The sequence below is a fragment of the Hemiscyllium ocellatum genome, chromosome 1, assembly GCF_020745735.1.
Source record: "Hemiscyllium ocellatum isolate sHemOce1 chromosome 1, sHemOce1.pat.X.cur, whole genome shotgun sequence".
NCBI classification, from domain to species: Eukaryota; Metazoa; Chordata; class Chondrichthyes; order Orectolobiformes; family Hemiscylliidae; genus Hemiscyllium; species Hemiscyllium ocellatum.
In genome coordinates, this window is record NC_083401.1 from 70,269,027 (window position 1) to 70,286,463 (window position 17,437).

Genomic DNA, 17,437 nt, shown 5'->3' on the forward strand with positions numbered 1-17,437 from the left:
CAGGCAGGGCATTCCACACTCCTACTACTCTCTGAGTAAAGAAACTACCTCTGACATCTGTCCTATATCCATCACCCCTCAATTTAAAGCTATGTCCCCTCATGCTAGCCATCACCATTTGAGGTGCAAATGTGTTGCTGGTCAAAGCACAGCAGGTTAGGCAGCATCTCAGGAATAGAGAATTCGACGTTTCGAGCATAAGCCCTTCATCAGGAATAAGGGAAAAAGGCTCTCACTCTCCACCCTTACTAACCTCTGATTATCTCATACGTCTCAATTAAGTCACCTCTCAACAATCTTCTCTCAAACGAAAACAGCCTCAAGTCTCAGCCTTTCCTCATAAGATCTATTAATCATATATCACAAACCTTTGAGCTTTTTGAAGATCTTACTTATATTATTGATAAAGGAGCACCAGTGGATGTGATAACTTTGCATTTTCAGAAGTCTTTGGATAAGGTCTCATACAATATACAATATTATAGAAATGGGATTGTACATTATACACACCTGTGTATTGAGAATCGGTTAACAGAGAGCAAACAGGAGGTAAGAATAAATGGAAAATTCTGAGAATGCTGTCCGCTACTATAGAGTACTTTGCAAGGCTCAGTGCTTTGGCAACAACTGTTGACAATCGGTGTAGTGATTTGGAATATTCAAACAGAAAAGCAAAGTGTTTCTTCTCCTGTGAGAGGTTAGCAAGTGACCTGGGTCTCTATCTTCATGAGTCATTAAGAGTGAGGATGCAGATGCAACAAATAGTTTGAAGGTGAATGCTGTATTGGCGTTCACTGTAAAAGGATTGGAGCACAGAAATGAAGATTTCTTTCTGTAACTGTAAAGAGCCTTGGTGTCACTGCACCTGGAGTATTATGTGCAGTCTTTCTCCGTAGCTAAGGAAGGATATGGTTGCTGAATAAAGTGCAAATGATATTTACTTGTCTAATCCCTGAGATAGTGGAATAATTGTCTGAGGAAAAATTGAAGTAATTGGGTCTTACTGCAATTTACAAACTTATTTCAATATTGAATGGTGGATTAGATATGATGGGCTGAATGACCCTACATCTATTCCAAGATCCTATATATTCCTGTAAACATTCATGATTTCCAGCCATGATGAGCAGCCAGGCCAGTTTGTTGTCTGGATTCTCACTTAAGTTAATGCTTCCTCTGGGAAGGTCTGGATATCAAGACTACTTCAGTTCTCTCATGGTGGTGCGAGTGGAGTAGGTTAGGGCATGCAGACAGGGCATGTAGACATCATTGGAGCTGCACAGATTGGCAGGAAGAGCAAAAGGTATCAACGCCATAATGGCTAGATGTCCTGTATCAGCAGTGTGTCCCTCTGGTTTGTAATCCTCCCCACTTTTAGCTTGAATAATCATTGATTCAGGTAACATGACAAACTTGAGATGCCAATTAGATCCAGAGATCTCTCATTGCTTCGTCCTTTTGTTACACACTATTGCTTGTTTCATTGATTCCTATCTTCTTTTTCTGTTAAAAGCTGGAACCTCCAGATCTCTGGGAGGAAGACAGTTCTCCTGAAAGGGCAGCTACAATTATTTCATCCCTTTCAAGCACAAGCACTTAAATCAGAGGCTCTGATACAGCAGAGAGTGAGCTGGAGGAACATGAACCTGGTGAATCACACAGCACAGGTGAGTAAGAGATTAGTGAAGAGAGAGCCCAAGAGATTATTTCCTGAGGTAACTTTGACTTCTGGCTTTGCCAACTTCAGGAGAGGAATACAACTCTAAATGTGGTGTGAGACCTGAAGGACTTGGCTATACATGTACACATATCATTGAAGGTGGCAAAACAGACAAAGAAAGCAAGGAATTAAGCATACAGTGTTCTCAGCTTTATTAAAGCATACAGTACTCTCGATTACCGGCATTCGATTAACCGGATGAAATACTCATTGCCGTGGCCTTCAGGTAATCGAGGTTCCTCTGTACATTGCTTCCATCCAATACCTTCTTAAATGTCTCAATTAAACTCACCTCTACAGGGCGTTCCAGACCTTAACTAATCGCTGTGTGTAAAAGCTTTAGCTTGCATCACGTTTGTTCTTTTCGAAATTCTTTTTGAAAGGCTTTTTGGTTCTTGATCCTTTTACGAGCACTTTCTCCTATCTACTCTGCCCAACCAGTTCAAGGAGGTGATGCTGAACTTATCCAAGATCCTTGTTAGCTGAACAGTTCCGATTGCCCCATTATCGGAAGATTGGGTACGTATTGAAGACAGTACAGAAGTGATTTACAAGAATGACAAACTTCAGTAATGAAGATAAATTGGAGAAGTCGGGGCTGTTTGCCTTGGAGACAAGAAGGCACCTGATAGAGGTTTTCAAAATCGTGAACTGGTTGGGCAGAGTAGATAGGAGAAAATGCACCTGCTCATAAAAGGATCAAGAACCAAAAAGCTTTTCAGAAAGAATTTCACAAAGAACAAATGTGATGCAAACTAAAACTTTTGCACACAGCAATTAGTTAAGGTCTGGAACTCGCTGTAGAGGTGAGTTAAATTGAGATATTTAAGGAGGTATTGGATGGAAACAATGTACAGAGGAACCTCGATTATCTGAAGGCCAAGGGCATGGAGCATTTCATTTGGTTAATCGAATGTCAGATAATCGAATGTCAGATAACGGTTTAGCCGTGCATCAGGACCTTCGATTTCATTTGGATAATCCAAAATTTGGATAATCAAATGCTGGATATTCAGTATAATTGAAAGTTGGAAAGAAGCTGGAAATTGGCAGGATGGAATGTTGCTTGTTTGAAGAGCTGGTGCAGACACTATGGGCTGAATGGCCTCCTTGTGCACCATAACACCTCTGTGATTGAACAAAGAATGCTATCTGCAACCCTACAATTTTGTGAGATTTGGAAAGCCTGCATAGGAGCTGTTGCAGCTTACCTGAATGTGTGGAGGAATCGTTTTGCAGTTTGTCTGTGTTCTGTTGAAAAATATTTACACTCTCAAATCTGAAATAGAATGTGTAGTCCATAAATTCTACCGCTGACGTTATCACCTGTTCTTAAAGTTTTGATCCAGGTTCAATATGGTGCCATTCAAGATTTTGGTTCCACGATCGTTATGGCTTTGTTAAACTGAACTGGCACCAGCTGAGATGCTGCAGTTTTAAAATTGGATTTCCCATGGTCACAGCCAATGATCATTTCATCTACACTCAGTTGACAATTAGCAAATTTTGACCACCCATGCTGAAGCCAATGGCATGGTGTTTCATTCTGATTTCTTTGGATCTTTACTAAAGGTCATTGCAGACTTCTAGTTACTTGGTTATTAACAGCATATACATGATGGCAAGGCAGCAGAGCAGTAAGCTCTGAGCTACACCAGTTCCAACCTGCCAGCACAGCACTGAGATCATGGTTACAGAATCACAGGATTGTTACAGACCAGAAGCACACCATTCAGAAGGGCTCTCTTCTCAACACTGCTTCTTCACATGAATTAATGACATTATGTAAATCCTCAGTGGAATCCACCAAGATTGTTGAGCTGATTGAAGGCACTCAATAAGAAAACTCTTGGGACTCAAATAAATAATGAAGATTGACTGAAAATCTGCTGAAGTTTCATCAACATCTCCCTTTGACGAAGAGTCATCCAGACTTGAAATATTGGCTTGCACTCTTTCCATGGATGCTGCCTGACTCACTGTGTTTTCAGTACAGACTCCAGCATCTGCAGCCATTTGCTCCTACCTTGCCTGATAATGATTTCTTTGGCAATGCGCTGACTGTGTACAGGAATATAGAGATGGAGCTGATGGGCCTTTTCTGTAATCTGTTAAACACTATCGCTACAAACTTATAAAATCTTACAGTAGCCTTGAGATATCAGCATTTTGGGTTCAACTTATGGATGCCTTGGACAAAATGGGCTCTCCTGATTGGAACAGACACAATGCAGCAAATGCTTGTTCCTGTTTGGTGGGGATGAGATAAAATTCACCATTAGGGAATGATAACTTATTCTTAACACAGTCTCAATTTTAGTTTTGTGATGTGCACAATGCCTAGAAGATAAACCTTGATGAGATTTTAAATTTGTTGCCGACTTCCTGCAGTTTCTAGGAAGAAGTCATTGAACGGGCAATGAGTCTAACCCAAAATCCACTGTGGTGCCATTCCAGAATTACCATCTTGGAACTCAGCCCTGATAGAAATTAAGTGGTTTATGTGTTGTTAGTGGCTTAATGGCTGATAGTGTCCAGATGGTACCTTCAGACTGAAAAATTGTCCTATTAGTCATTGGTAAAATAGCGTGTATTGCACATAGAGTGCCACACACAGCTTAGCATTACAGTCAGAAATGAATGCCCTTTGAATCTTACATGACGAGAGAGTGAAACCCCTCGGGAAAGAATGCAAGAATTAGATTAATCTTTAGGAAGTGGTTGAAACTTGCTGTTGGCAGGAGAACAGAGATTGTGTCTTGGCAAATTTGTGAGAAATCATATAATACGGTACATTAGAATCTGAGATAACCTTTTAGAAAATATAAAATATTTAATTTCTCTTTCAGTAATTCCAACGTAGCACCTAGGTCTGTTCTCATGCAAACAATCACAATAACAATGACATGTCTATGGTGATGTACTCAGGTACATTGTACTGATGGACAGAGATACTTTGCTACATTTTTTCCAAGGTGATGTAAGTTTCATTTACATAATCTTATGAATCATGGTCATTTTTACAGACCAATATTCCATAACAAATAAGGAACCATGTATATTGCAGAACCATGATAATCTCTTCACATCCCATTGTTAGTGATGGAAATGCTTGATGGTTAGTTAACAGATAGAGCCTCTCTAGTTCAAATCTTCAGTATCTCATTCTTCCCTCAATCAGCTGTTTATCCAATATAATTCTTCCATGTAGATTTTCAAACATTAATTTCACTGTCAGCCAGACTCAGCAGATATTAGCTTAATACTTTCCTTTGAACATAAGAGGTCAGGTATTCAGAACATAAAATGCCCTGATAATCTCTGTGTGGAATACTTTCATTTGGATCAATGGGGCAGTTTGAAATCTATTTGGGAAAGATCCAAATCATTAAAAGATGAATAGGCTATTTCAAAACTTCTGAAATAATAGATTACTTTTGAAAAAATAGATTACAGAGTTCTATATTTTCAGCGAGATGCCCAACTATGAAATTGGACTTGCAGATCAATTATCTAAAACTGAAACCATTAAATGTCTCTTTCATTGATTTCAGTGAATTTCAACACTTATTTAGACTTGCTGTCACCTTACTCTAAGTGTACCAGCATTGAAAAAATAAAGTAAGAAGAAAGCAAATTCCAAAAACAAAATAGATGAATTTTGTGAAGAACTTCCTTTCATTAAGGAGTATGATTTCAATTCCTCATCAGTTGAAGGCCATCTTTTCAACTGTTTAATTCCAAAGTTTGAAATTCCCTCCTTCGCTCTTTCCAACTCTGTACCACTCTTTCTTAATTCAAGAGACTCCTAAAAATCTGCCTCTTTGAGCAAGATTTCAGCTATCTGTTGTAGTATCTATTTCTGTAGCTCAGTGTCTAATTGTGCTTTATAACATCATTAAGAAATGCCTTGGGTCATAGGTCAATATGTTCAAACACAGAAAATGCTCGAGAAAGTCAATAACTTTACTTTAGAGTTCTGAAGAAGAGTCATACCAGACTCAAGATATTTACACTTTCTTTCTCCACAGAAGCTGCCAGACCTGTTGAGTTTCTTCAGCACTGCCTGTGAGCATTTCACATTTCCACTATGCACAGTATTTTTTAAATGAATATGGCTATTGTTAAAATATTTTCACCAATTCAATGTTAATTTTACAGGATACAGTCAAAAGAATGGGAGGGTGGGATTAGGGTATTGATCCCAATGATTAGTCATGAATCTCAGAAAATTAACAAACAAATAATCTTGGAGGAACCAATTTGGATGAAGTTCACAACACAGAATCAGATAAGTTAATTGTTGTTTTAAGTCTGTCCAAGAGAAAGGCTGTATAAGTGAGTACAGTGGGTTCTTTCTTGACTATATGTCTTTGGAGATAAGTCTCTTGATTAAAGTTAAAATATAAGCCATAGCTATTAATTTAACCTGGGGCGGTGCTTGTAGAGGAATAAGACGGTGTTATTTTCTGGGTCTGTAGATTGTGAAGGAGCAAAAATGGCCTTTGCAGTGATATGTACTTCTTGTCAGATGTGGGAGTTTAAAGAGAGTTTAAGGGTTACTGCGGATTATATCTGCCATAAATGCTGTTGGATGCGAATCTTATCAGATCAAGTAGATCGGTTGGAGAGACAGATAGAAGCAATGGGGAATTTGCAATAGCAACAGTATGTGATGGATGGCAGTTATAGGAAGGGGGGAAGTCTCAGATCCAGTCACATAGATGGGTTAACTCCAGGAAGGGTAAGAGAGGTAGGCAGCTAGTGCAGGAGTCTTTTGTGGATATACCCATTTCAAACAGGTATGCTGTTTTGGAAAATGTAGGGAGTGATGGATTCTCAGGGGAACGTAGCACGAACAGCCAAGTTTCTGGTATTGAGACGAGCTTGAATACAACGAGGGGTATGTCGGCTTCCAAGAGATCAATTGTGTTAGGGGATTCTGTAGTCCGAGGTACAGACAGACGTTTCTGTGGCCAACAGAGAAAAAGCAGATTGGTGTGTTGTTTCCCTGGTGCCAGGATCAAGGATGCCTCAGAGAGGGAGCAGAATGTTCACATGAGGGAGAGGGTCCAGCAGGAGGTCATTATCCACATTGGAATCAACAACATAGGAAGGGAAACGGTTGAGATTCTGAAGGGAGATTACAAGGAGTTAGACAAAAATTTAAAAAGGACGTCCTCAAGAGTAGTATTATCTGGATTACTCCCAGTGCTACGAGCTAGTGAGGGCAGGAATAGGAGGACAGAGCAGATGAATGCATGGCTGAGGAGCTGGTGTATGAGAGAAGGATTCACATTTTTGGATATTGGAATCACTTTTGGGGTAGAAGTGACCTGTCCAAGGAGGATGGATTGCACCTAAATTGGAAGGGGACTAATATACTGGCAGGGAAATTTGCTAGAACTGCTTGGAAGGATTTAAACTAGTAAGGTGGGAGGGTGGGACCCAGGGAAATAATGAGGAAAGAGATCAATCTGAGGTGGGTACAGCTGACAACAGAAGCGAGTCAAACAGTCAGGTCAGGCAGGGACAAGATAGGACTAATAAATTAAACTGCATTTATTTCAATGCAAGGGGCCTAACAGGCAAGGTAGATGAACTTAGGGCATGGTTAGGAACATGGGATTGGGATACCATAGCAACTACAGAAACATGGCTCAGGGATGGGCAGGACTGGGCAGCTTAATGTTCCAGGATACAAATGCTACTGGAAAGATAGAAAGGGAGGCAAGAGAGGAGGGGGAGTGGCATTTTTGATAAGGGATAGCATTACAGCTGTGCTGAGGGAGGATATTCCCGGAAATACATCCAGGGAAGTTATTTGGGTGGAACTGAGAAATAAGAAAGGGATGATCACCTTATTGGGATTGTAATATAGACCCCTCAATAGTCAGAGGGAAATTGAGAAGCAAACTTGTAAGGAGATCTCACCCATCTGTAAAAATACTAAGGTAGTTATGGTAGGGGATTCTAACTTTCCAAACATCGACTGGGACTGCCATAGTGTTAAAGGTTTAGATGGAAAGGAATTTGTTAAGTGTGTACAAGAAAATTTTCTGATTCAGTATGTGGATGTACCTACAAGAGAAAGTGCAAAACTTGACCTACTCTTCGGAAATAAGGCAGGACAGGTGACTGAGGTGTTAGTGGGGGAGTACTTTGGGGCCAGCAACCATAATTCTATTTCTTTTAAAATAGTGATGGAAAAGGATAGACCAGATCTAAAAGTTGAAGTTCTAAATTGGAGAAAGGACATTTTTGACGGTATTAGGCAAGAACTTTCAAAAGCTGATTGGAGGCAGATGTTCGCAGGTAAAGGGATGGCTATAAAATGGGAAGCCTTCAGAAATGAGATAACGAGAGTCCAGAGAAGGTATATTCCTGTCAGGGTGAAAGGGAAGGCTGGTAGGTATAGGGAATGCTGGATGACTAATGAAATTGAGGGTTTAGTTAAGAAAAAGAAGGAAGCATATGTCGGGTATAGACAGGATAGATCGAGTAAATCCTTAGAAGAGTATAAAGGAAGTAGGAGTATACATAAGAGGGAAATGAGGAGGGAAGAAAGGGGACATGAGATAGCTTTGGAAAATATAATTAAGGAAAATCCAAAGGGTTTTTGCAAATATATTAAGGACGAAAGGGTAACTAGGGAGAGAATAGGGTCCCTCAAAGATCAGCAAGGCGGCCTTTGAGTGGAGCCACAGAAAATGGGGGAGATACTAAATGAATATATGATACTAAATGAGTATTTAATGTGGAAAAGGATATGAAAGATATAGACTGTCGGGAAATAGATAGTGACATCTTGCAAAATGTCCATATTACAGAGGAGGAAATGCTGGATGTCTTGAAACGGTTAAAAGTGGATAAATCCCCAGGACCTGATCAGGTGTACCCGAGAACTCTGTGGGAAGCTAGAGAAGTGATTGCTGGGCCTCTTGCTGAGTTATTTGTATCATCAATAGTCACAGGTGAGGGCCGGAAGACTGGAAGTTGGCAAACATGGTGCCACTGTTTAAGAAGTGTAAAAAATGAGGTCTGCAGATGCTGGAGATCACAGCTGCAAATGTGTTGCTGGTCAAAGCACAGCAGGTTAGGCAGCATCTCAGGAATAGAGAATTCGACGTTTCGAGCATAAGCCCTTCATCAGGAATAAGAGAGAGAGAGCCAAGCCGGCTGAGATAAAAGGTAGGGAGGAGGGACTAGGGGGAGGGGCGATGGAGGTGGGATAGGTGGAAGGAGGTCAAGGTGAGGGTGATAGGCCGGAGTGGGGTGGGGGCGGAGAGGTCAGGAAGAGGATTGCAGGTTAGGAGGGCGGTGCTGAGTTGAGGGAACCGACTGAGACAAGGTGGGGGGAGGGGAAATGAGGAAGCTGGAGAAATCTGAATTCATACCTTGTGGTTGGAGGGTTCCCAGGCGGAAGATGAGGCGCTCCTCCTCCAGCCGTCGTGTAGTTGTGTTCTGCCGGTGGAGGAGTCCAAGGACCTGCATGTCCTCGGTGGAGTGGGAGGGAGAGTTAAAGTGTTGAGCCACGGGGTGATTGGGTTGGTTGGTTCGGGCGGCCCGGAGGTGTTCTCTGAAGCGTTCCGCAAGTAAGCGGCCTGTCTCACCAATATAGAGGAGGCCACATCGGGTGCAGCGGATGCAATAGATGATGTGTGTGGAGGTACAGGTGAACTTGTGGCGGATATGAAGGATCCCTTGGGGCCTTGGAGGGAAGTGAGTGTGGAGGTGTGGGCGCAAGTTTTACATTTCCTGCGGTTGCAGGGGAAGGTGCCGGGGGTGGAGGTTGGGTTGGTGGGGGGTGTGGATCTGACAAGGGAGTCACGAAGGGAGTGGTCCTTGCGGAACGCTGATAGGGGAGGGGAGGGAAATATATCCTTGGTGGTGGGGTCCGTTTGGAGGTGGCGGAAATGGCGGCGGATAATACGTTGTATGCGCAGGTTGGTGGGGTGGTAGGTGAGAACCAGTGGGGTTCTGTCTTGGTGGCGGTTGGAGGAGCGGGGCTCAAGGGCGGAGGAGCGGGAAGTGGAGGAGATGCGGTGGAGGGCATCGTCGATCACGTCTGGGGGGAATCTGCGGTCCTTGAAGAAGGAGGCCATCTGGGTTGTGCGGTGTTGGAATTGGTCCTCCTGGGAGCAGATGCGGCGGAGACGAAGGAATTGGGAATATGGGATGGCGTTTTTACAGGGGGCAGGGTGGGAGGAGGTGTAGTCCAGGTAGCTGTGGGAGTCAGTCGGTTTATAATAGATGTCTGTGTTGAGTCGGTCGCCCGAGATAGAAATGGAAAGGTCTAGGAAGGGGAGGGAGGAGTCTGAGACAGTCCAGGTGAATTTCAGGTCGGGATGGAAGGTGTTAGTAAAGTTGATGAACTGTTCAACCTCCTCGTGGGAGCACGAGGCAGCGCCGATACAGTCATCGATGTAGCGGAGGAAAAGGTGGGGGGTGGTGCCAGTGTAGTTGCGGAAGATGGACTGTTCCACATATCCTACGAAGAGGCAGGCATAGCTGGGGCCCATGCGGGTGCCCATGGCAACTCCTTTAGTTTGGAGGAAGTGGGAGGATTGAAAAGAGAAGTTATTCAGGGTGAGGACCAGTTCAGTCAGTCGAAGGAGGGTGTCAGTGGAAGGGTACTGGTTAGTGCGGCGGGAAAGGAAGAAGCGGAGGGCTTTGAGTCCTTCGTGATGGGGGATGGAGGTGTACAGGGACTGGATGTCCATAGTGAAAATAAGGCGTTGGGGACCGGGGAAGCGAAAATCCTGGAGGAGGTGGAGGGCGTGGGTGGTGTCCCGAACGTAGGTGGGGAGTTCTTGGACTAAAGGGGACAGGACCGTGTCGAGGTATTGGGAGATGGGTTCGGTGGGGCAGGAGCAGGCTGAGACAATGGGTCGGCCGGGGCATGCAGGTTTGTGGATTTTGGGCAGGAGGTAGAAACGGGCGGTGCGGGGTTGTGGGACTATGAGGTTGGAGGCGGTGGATGGGAGATCCCCTGAGGTGATGAGGTCCTGGATGGTCTGGGAGATGATGGTTTGGTGGTGGGAGGTGGGGTCGTGGTCAAGGGGGCGATAAGAGGAGGCGTCCGCGAGCTGGCGTTTGGCTTCAGCGGTGTACAGGTCAGTGCGCCAAACTACCACCGCGCCTCCCTTGTCTGCGGGTTTGATGGTGAGGTTGGGATTGGAGCGGAGGGAGTGGAGGGCTGCACGTTCTGAGGGTGAGAGGTTGGAGTGGGTGAGAGGGGTGGACAGGTTGAGTCGGTTGATGTCACGGCGGCAGTTGGCTATAAAGAGGTCGAGGGCGGGTAGGAGGCCTGCACGGGGTGTCCAGGTGGATGGGGTGTGTTGGAGGCGGGAGAAGGGGTCGTCAGAGGGTGGGCGGGAGTCTTGGTTGTGAAAGTAGGCACGGAGGCGAAGGCGGCGGAAGAATTGTTCAATATCTCGCCGCGTGTTGAACTCATTAATCCGAGGGCGTAGGGGAACGAAGGTGAGGCCCCTGCTGAGGACTGATCTTTCATCCTCAGAGAGGGGGAGATCTGGAGGGATGGTGAAAATCCGGCAAGGCTGGGAGCTAGGACCTGGTGTGGGACTGGAGCTGGAGCTGGAGCTGGGGGCGGGGTTAGGGGCGGGGACAGAGATCGAAGTAGGGGCGGAGTTAGACGTGGTGACGTTGTTTGATGGTGAGGTTGGGATTGGAGCGGAGGGAGTGGAGGGCTGCACGTTCTGAGTTTGATGGTGAGGTTGGGATTGGAGCGGAGGGAGTTTGATGGTGAGGTTGGGATTGGAGCGGAGGGAGACGTCACCACGTCTAACTCCGCCCCTACTTCGATCTCTGTCCCCGCCCCTAACCCCGCCCCCAGCTCCAGCTCCAGCTCCAGTCCCACACCAGGTCCTAGCTCCCAGCCTTGCCGGATTTTCACCATCCCTCCAGATCTCCCCCTCTCTGAGGATGAAAGATCAGTCCTCAGCAGGGGCCTCACCTTCGTTCCCCTACGCCCTCGGATTAATGAGTTCAACACGCGGCGAGATATTGAACAATTCTTCCGCCGCCTTCGCCTCCGTGCCTACTTTCACAACCAAGACTCCCGCCCACCCTCTGACGACCCCTTCTCCCGCCTCCAACACACCCCATCCACCTGGACACCCCGTGCTGGCCTCCTACCCGCCCTCGACCTCTTTATAGCCAACTGCCGCCGTGACATCAACCGACTCAACCTGTCCACCCCTCTCACCCACTCCAACCTCTCACCCTCAGAACGTGCAGCCCTCCACTCCCTCCGCTCCAATCCCAACCTCACCATCAAACCCGCAGACAAGGGAGGCGCGGTGGTAGTTTGGCGCACTGACCTGTACACCGCTGAAGCCAAACGCCAGCTCGCGGACGCCTCCTCTTATCGCCCCCTTGACCACGACCCCACCTCCCACCACCAAACCATCATCTCCCAGACCATCCAGGACCTCATCACCTCAGGGGATCTCCCATCCACCGCCTCCAACCTCATAGTCCCACAACCCCGCACCGCCCGTTTCTACCTCCTGCCCAAAATCCACAAACCTGCCTGCCCCGGCCGACCCATTGTCTCAGCCTGCTCCTGCCCCACCGAACTCATCTCCCAATACCTCGACACGGTCCTGTCCCCTTTAGTCCAAGAACTCCCCACCTACGTTCGGGACACCACCCACGCCCTCCACCTCCTCCAGGATTTTCGCTTCCCCGGTCCCCAACGCCTTATTTTCACTATGGACATCCAGTCCCTGTACACCTCCATCCCCCATCACGAAGGACTCAAAGCCCTCCGCTTCTTCCTTTCCCGCCGCACTAACCAGTACCCTTCCACTGACACCCTCCTTCGACTGACTGAACTGGTCCTCACCCTGAATAACTTCTCTTTTCAATCCTCCCACTTCCTCCAAACTAAAGGAGTTGCCATGGGCACCCGCATGGGCCCCAGCTATGCCTGCCTCTTCGTAGGATATGTGGAACAGTCCATCTTCCGCAACTACACTGGCACCACCCCCCACCTTTTCCTCCGCTACATCGATGACTGTATCGGCGCTGCCTCGTGCTCCCACGAGGAGGTTGAACAGTTCATCAACTTTACTAACACCTTCCATCCCGACCTGAAATTCACCTGGACTGTCTCAGACTCCTCCCTCCCCTTCCTAGACCTTTCCATTTCTATCTCGGGCGACCGACTCAACACAGACATCTATTATAAACCGACTGACTCCCACAGCTACCTGGACTACACCTCCTCCCACCCTGCCCCCTGTAAAAACGCCATCCCATATTCCCAATTCCTTCGTCTCCGCCGCATCTGCTCCCAGGAGGACCAATTCCAACACCGCACAACCCAGATGGCCTCCTTCTTCAAGGACCGCAGATTCCCCCCAGACGTGATCGACGATGCCCTCCACCGCATCTCCTCCACTTCCCGCTCCTCCGCCCTTGAGCCCCGCTCCTCCAACCGCCACCAAGACAGAACCCCACTGGTTCTCACCTACCACCCCACCAACCTGCGCATACAACGTATTATCCGCCGCCATTTCCGCCACCTCCAAACGGACCCCACCACCAAGGATATATTTCCCTCCCCTCCCCTATCAGCGTTCCGCAAGGACCACTCCCTTCGTGACTCCCTTGTCAGATCCACACCCCCCACCAACCCAACCTCCACCCCCGGCACCTTCCCCTGCAACCGCAGGAAATGTAAAACTTGCGCCCACACCTCCACACTCACTTCCCTCCAAGGCCCCAAGGGATCCTTCCATATCCGCCACAAGTTCACCTGTACCTCCACACACATCATCTATTGCATCCGCTGCACCCGATGTGGCCTCCTCTATATTGGTGAGACAGGCCGCTTACTTGCGGAACGCTTCAGAGAACACCTCTGGGCCGCCCGAACCAACCAACCCAATCACCCCGTGGCTCAACACTTTAACTCCCCCTCCCACTCCACCGAGGACATGCAGGTCCTTGGACTCCTCCACCGGCAGAACACAACTACACGACGGCTGGAGGAGGAGCGCCTCATCTTCCGCCTGGGAACCCTCCAACCACAAGGTATGAATTCAGATTTCTCCAGCTTCCTCATTTCCCCTCCCCCCACCTTGTCTCAGTCGGTTCCCTCAACTCAGCACCGCCCTCCTAACCTGCAATCCTCTTCCTGACCTCTCCGCCCCCACCCCACTCCGGCCTATCACCCTCACCTTGACCTCCTTCCACCTATCCCACCTCCATCGCCCCTCCCCCTAGTCCCTCCTCCCTACCTTTTATCTCAGCCGGCTTGGCTCTCTCTCTCTTATTCCTGATGAAGGGCTTATGCTCGAAACGTCGAATTCTCTATTCCTGAGATGCTGCCTAACCTGCTGTGCTTTGACCAGCAACACATTTGCAGCACTGTTTAAGAAGGACAATAAAGACAAGTCAGGGAACTATAGACCAGTGAGCCTGGCCTCAGTGGTGGACAAGTTGTTGGACGGAATCCTGAGGGACAGGATGCACATGTATTTGGAAAGGCAAGGACTGATTAGGGATAGTCAACATGGCTTTGTGCATGGGAAATCATGTCTCACAAACTTGATTGAGTTTTTTGAAGAAGTAACAAAGAGGATTGATGAGGGCAGAGTGGTAGATGTGATCTATATGTACTTTAGTAATGCGTTTGACAAGGTTCCCCATGGGAGATTGATTAGCAAGGTTAGATCTCACAGAATACAGGGAGAACTAGCCATTTGGATACAGAACTGGCTCAAAGATAGAAGACAGAGAGTGATGGTTGAAGGTATGCTTTTCAGACTGGAGGCCTGTGACCAGTGGAATGCCACAAGGATTGATGTTGGGTCCACTACATTTTTTTATTTACATAAATGATTTGGATGTGAGCATAAGAGGTACAGTTAGTAAGTTTGCAGAAGACACCAAAATTGGAGGTGTAGTGGACAGAGAAGAGGGTTATCTTGGATTACAACAGGATGTGGACCAGATGGGCCAATGGGCTGAGAAGTGCAGATGGAGTTTAATTCAGATAAATGCAAGGTGCTGCATTTTGTGAAAGCAAATCTTAGCAGGACTTATAAACTTAATGGTAAGGTCCTAGGGAGTGTTGCTGAACATAGAGACCTTGGAGTGCAGATTCATAGCTCCTTGAAAGTGGAGTCACAGGTAGGTAGGATAGTGAAGAAGGCATTTGATATGCTTTCCTTTATTGGTCAGAGTATTAAGTACCGGAGTTGGGAGGTCATATTGCAGCTGTACAGGATATTGGTCAGGCCACTGTTAGAATATTGCATGCAATTAGGTCTCCTTCCTATCAGAAAGATGCTGTGAAACTTGAAAGGGTTCAGAAAATATTTACAAGGATGTTGCCAGGGTTGGAGGATTTATGCTATAGGGAGAGGCTGAACAGGTTGGGGCTGTTTTCCCTGGAGTGTCGGAGGCTGAGGGGCTTTTGTCTGAGGTTGGGGAGTCCAGAACTAGAAGGCATAGGTTTAGGGTGAGAGGGGAAAGATATAAAAGAGACCCAAGGGGCAACTTTTTCACACAGAGGGTGGTATGTGTTTGGAATGAGCTGCCAGAAGAAGTGGTGAAGGCTGGTACAATTTGTACACACTCAATACTGGTCTTGCACATGCAACAGGGAGTCACCTCTGAAAAATGCTCTTGGTAGGAGGATAGCCAGATTTATTGTAAGGCTAATGAGTAAATTCTGGAATGGAGAAGAAGTTGGGTGAGAACAAGACAAAAGATCCATCTTGGTTTCCTCCTGAGGAACCAACAACACAGACGCCAGATCAACTGATTTAATTCACCCTAAGGGACATGAAGACATGGCTGAAGGGACTGGATACTGCAAACATTCACTCAGCTCCTGACTTCATTGTGGCTTTGGTCCAGGCAAGAACAAATCAGTAAACATCAAGAGATGATTGCCCTTAACTTTAAGGCAGGGTGCAACAAGGAGTCCTTTCAGAACTGGAGTCAATGGTCAAACATTGGGGAGCTACCTCTATTAATTAGACTCATACGTAGCAATAGGGAAGATGGTTGAACAAATTCCTTCAGTCTGTGTCTCAGCTGCTCCTTCAATAATCTTCTGTCCAGCAATAGATTAGAAAAGGAGTCTTCTTTGATGATTACTCAATTTCAGTTCCATCCATAAACCATCAGAAACTGACTTTTCATGTGCAAATTCAGCAGTCACTGAACACTGTTCATGTTTGGACAGGTAAGTGGCAAGTTGAATTTATATCATGAAATCCAATGCAATGGCTATGTTCTCAGAAAGTATCTGACCATCTCCCTTGATCTTCAATAATGTCACTAAATCCCCCACTATCAACATCTCAGAGAGTTACCATTGACCAGTAAATTATTTGGAAATGACTGCTGTTTGGTTCTATGACTCATAAATACTGTGGCTACAAAACAGATTAGAATTCGGGAATTCTGTAATGATTAAATCACTTCCCGACTTCCAATTTATAAGGTGCAAATCTGTGGGAAGATGACAGACTCGTAATGTAGAGACCCAGACAAACACTGTGAGGAGATAAGAGTTGAAGGCAGCCAGTGGTATTTATCGTCTATTAATGAATTAACTTTGTATTAAGTATTGAAACCAGGAAATTATCATCAATTGTTACAAGAACCTCTTTGGTTTAGTAATGCTCTATAAGGAAGGAAATCTCCCATTCATACCTGGTGTGGCCGACAGTAACTCCAGACCCATGTTAATGTGGTTGACTCCTACTAGTCCTTTGAAATGATTTTAGGAAACCACCCAGTTCAAGGGATGGCCGCAAATGTTGGAATTGAGAATTGTGAAAGAATAAAGAAAAGTGATATGTTGTTTTCCAATTGCTTGGATTGTACAGCTCCAATAGCACTCAAGATTTTTGACACAATTCTGAACAATGCATGATTGACTACCTTTCTATTATCTTGGGCATTTCCTACCTCCACCACTGGTGAACATTGTGTGCAAGATACACTGCAGAACTTAACAAAGCTCCTTTGATATACTTTCCAAATCCATGTACTTGAACACTTAGAAGGACCAGGGTAGATGATTCATGGTGACTCCATCACCTGCAAATCCCCTTCCAAACAGCACATATCCTGACTTGGAAATGTACTTCTGTTCCTCCACTGCCACTTGGTCAAAATCCTGGAACGTCCTTCCTAACAGTAGTGGGGGCTGCATCTATACCACATGGACTGCAGCAGTTCAAGAAGGCGGATCGCCACTACTTTTTGTAGAGTAATTGAAGATGGACAATTAATACCAGCCCAACTAGTGGTTTTCATATCCCATGAAAGAATTTTGAAAAACTCTCTGTGACCACATCAAGAGAAAGGATAAAGCGATGCATTTGAAATCCGTCAATGCAGATGGTCTGCTATGAAAATGGTTGTATGATCTTCAATATAAAACATAACCATGTATTAAGTGAAACTTATGCTGTTAAGAGTTTTCTTTCAATGTAGCATTATTAATCTTTGTGCTTTCACTTTGTAATAAACAGAAGGCGAATGACTGGAGCCTGTTGATTTGTAACTTATTTGTTTTTTAAGTCTTATTAGTGGCAGTGCAAATGGCTTTGTGGTAACTGGTGTGGTAGGCAACTATTCTCTTTGCTGAAGATTTACTTGGCATAATGCTTTCTGTAATTTCATTTTACAGGTAAGCCTTTTGTCTTGTAATTGTGCATCGGT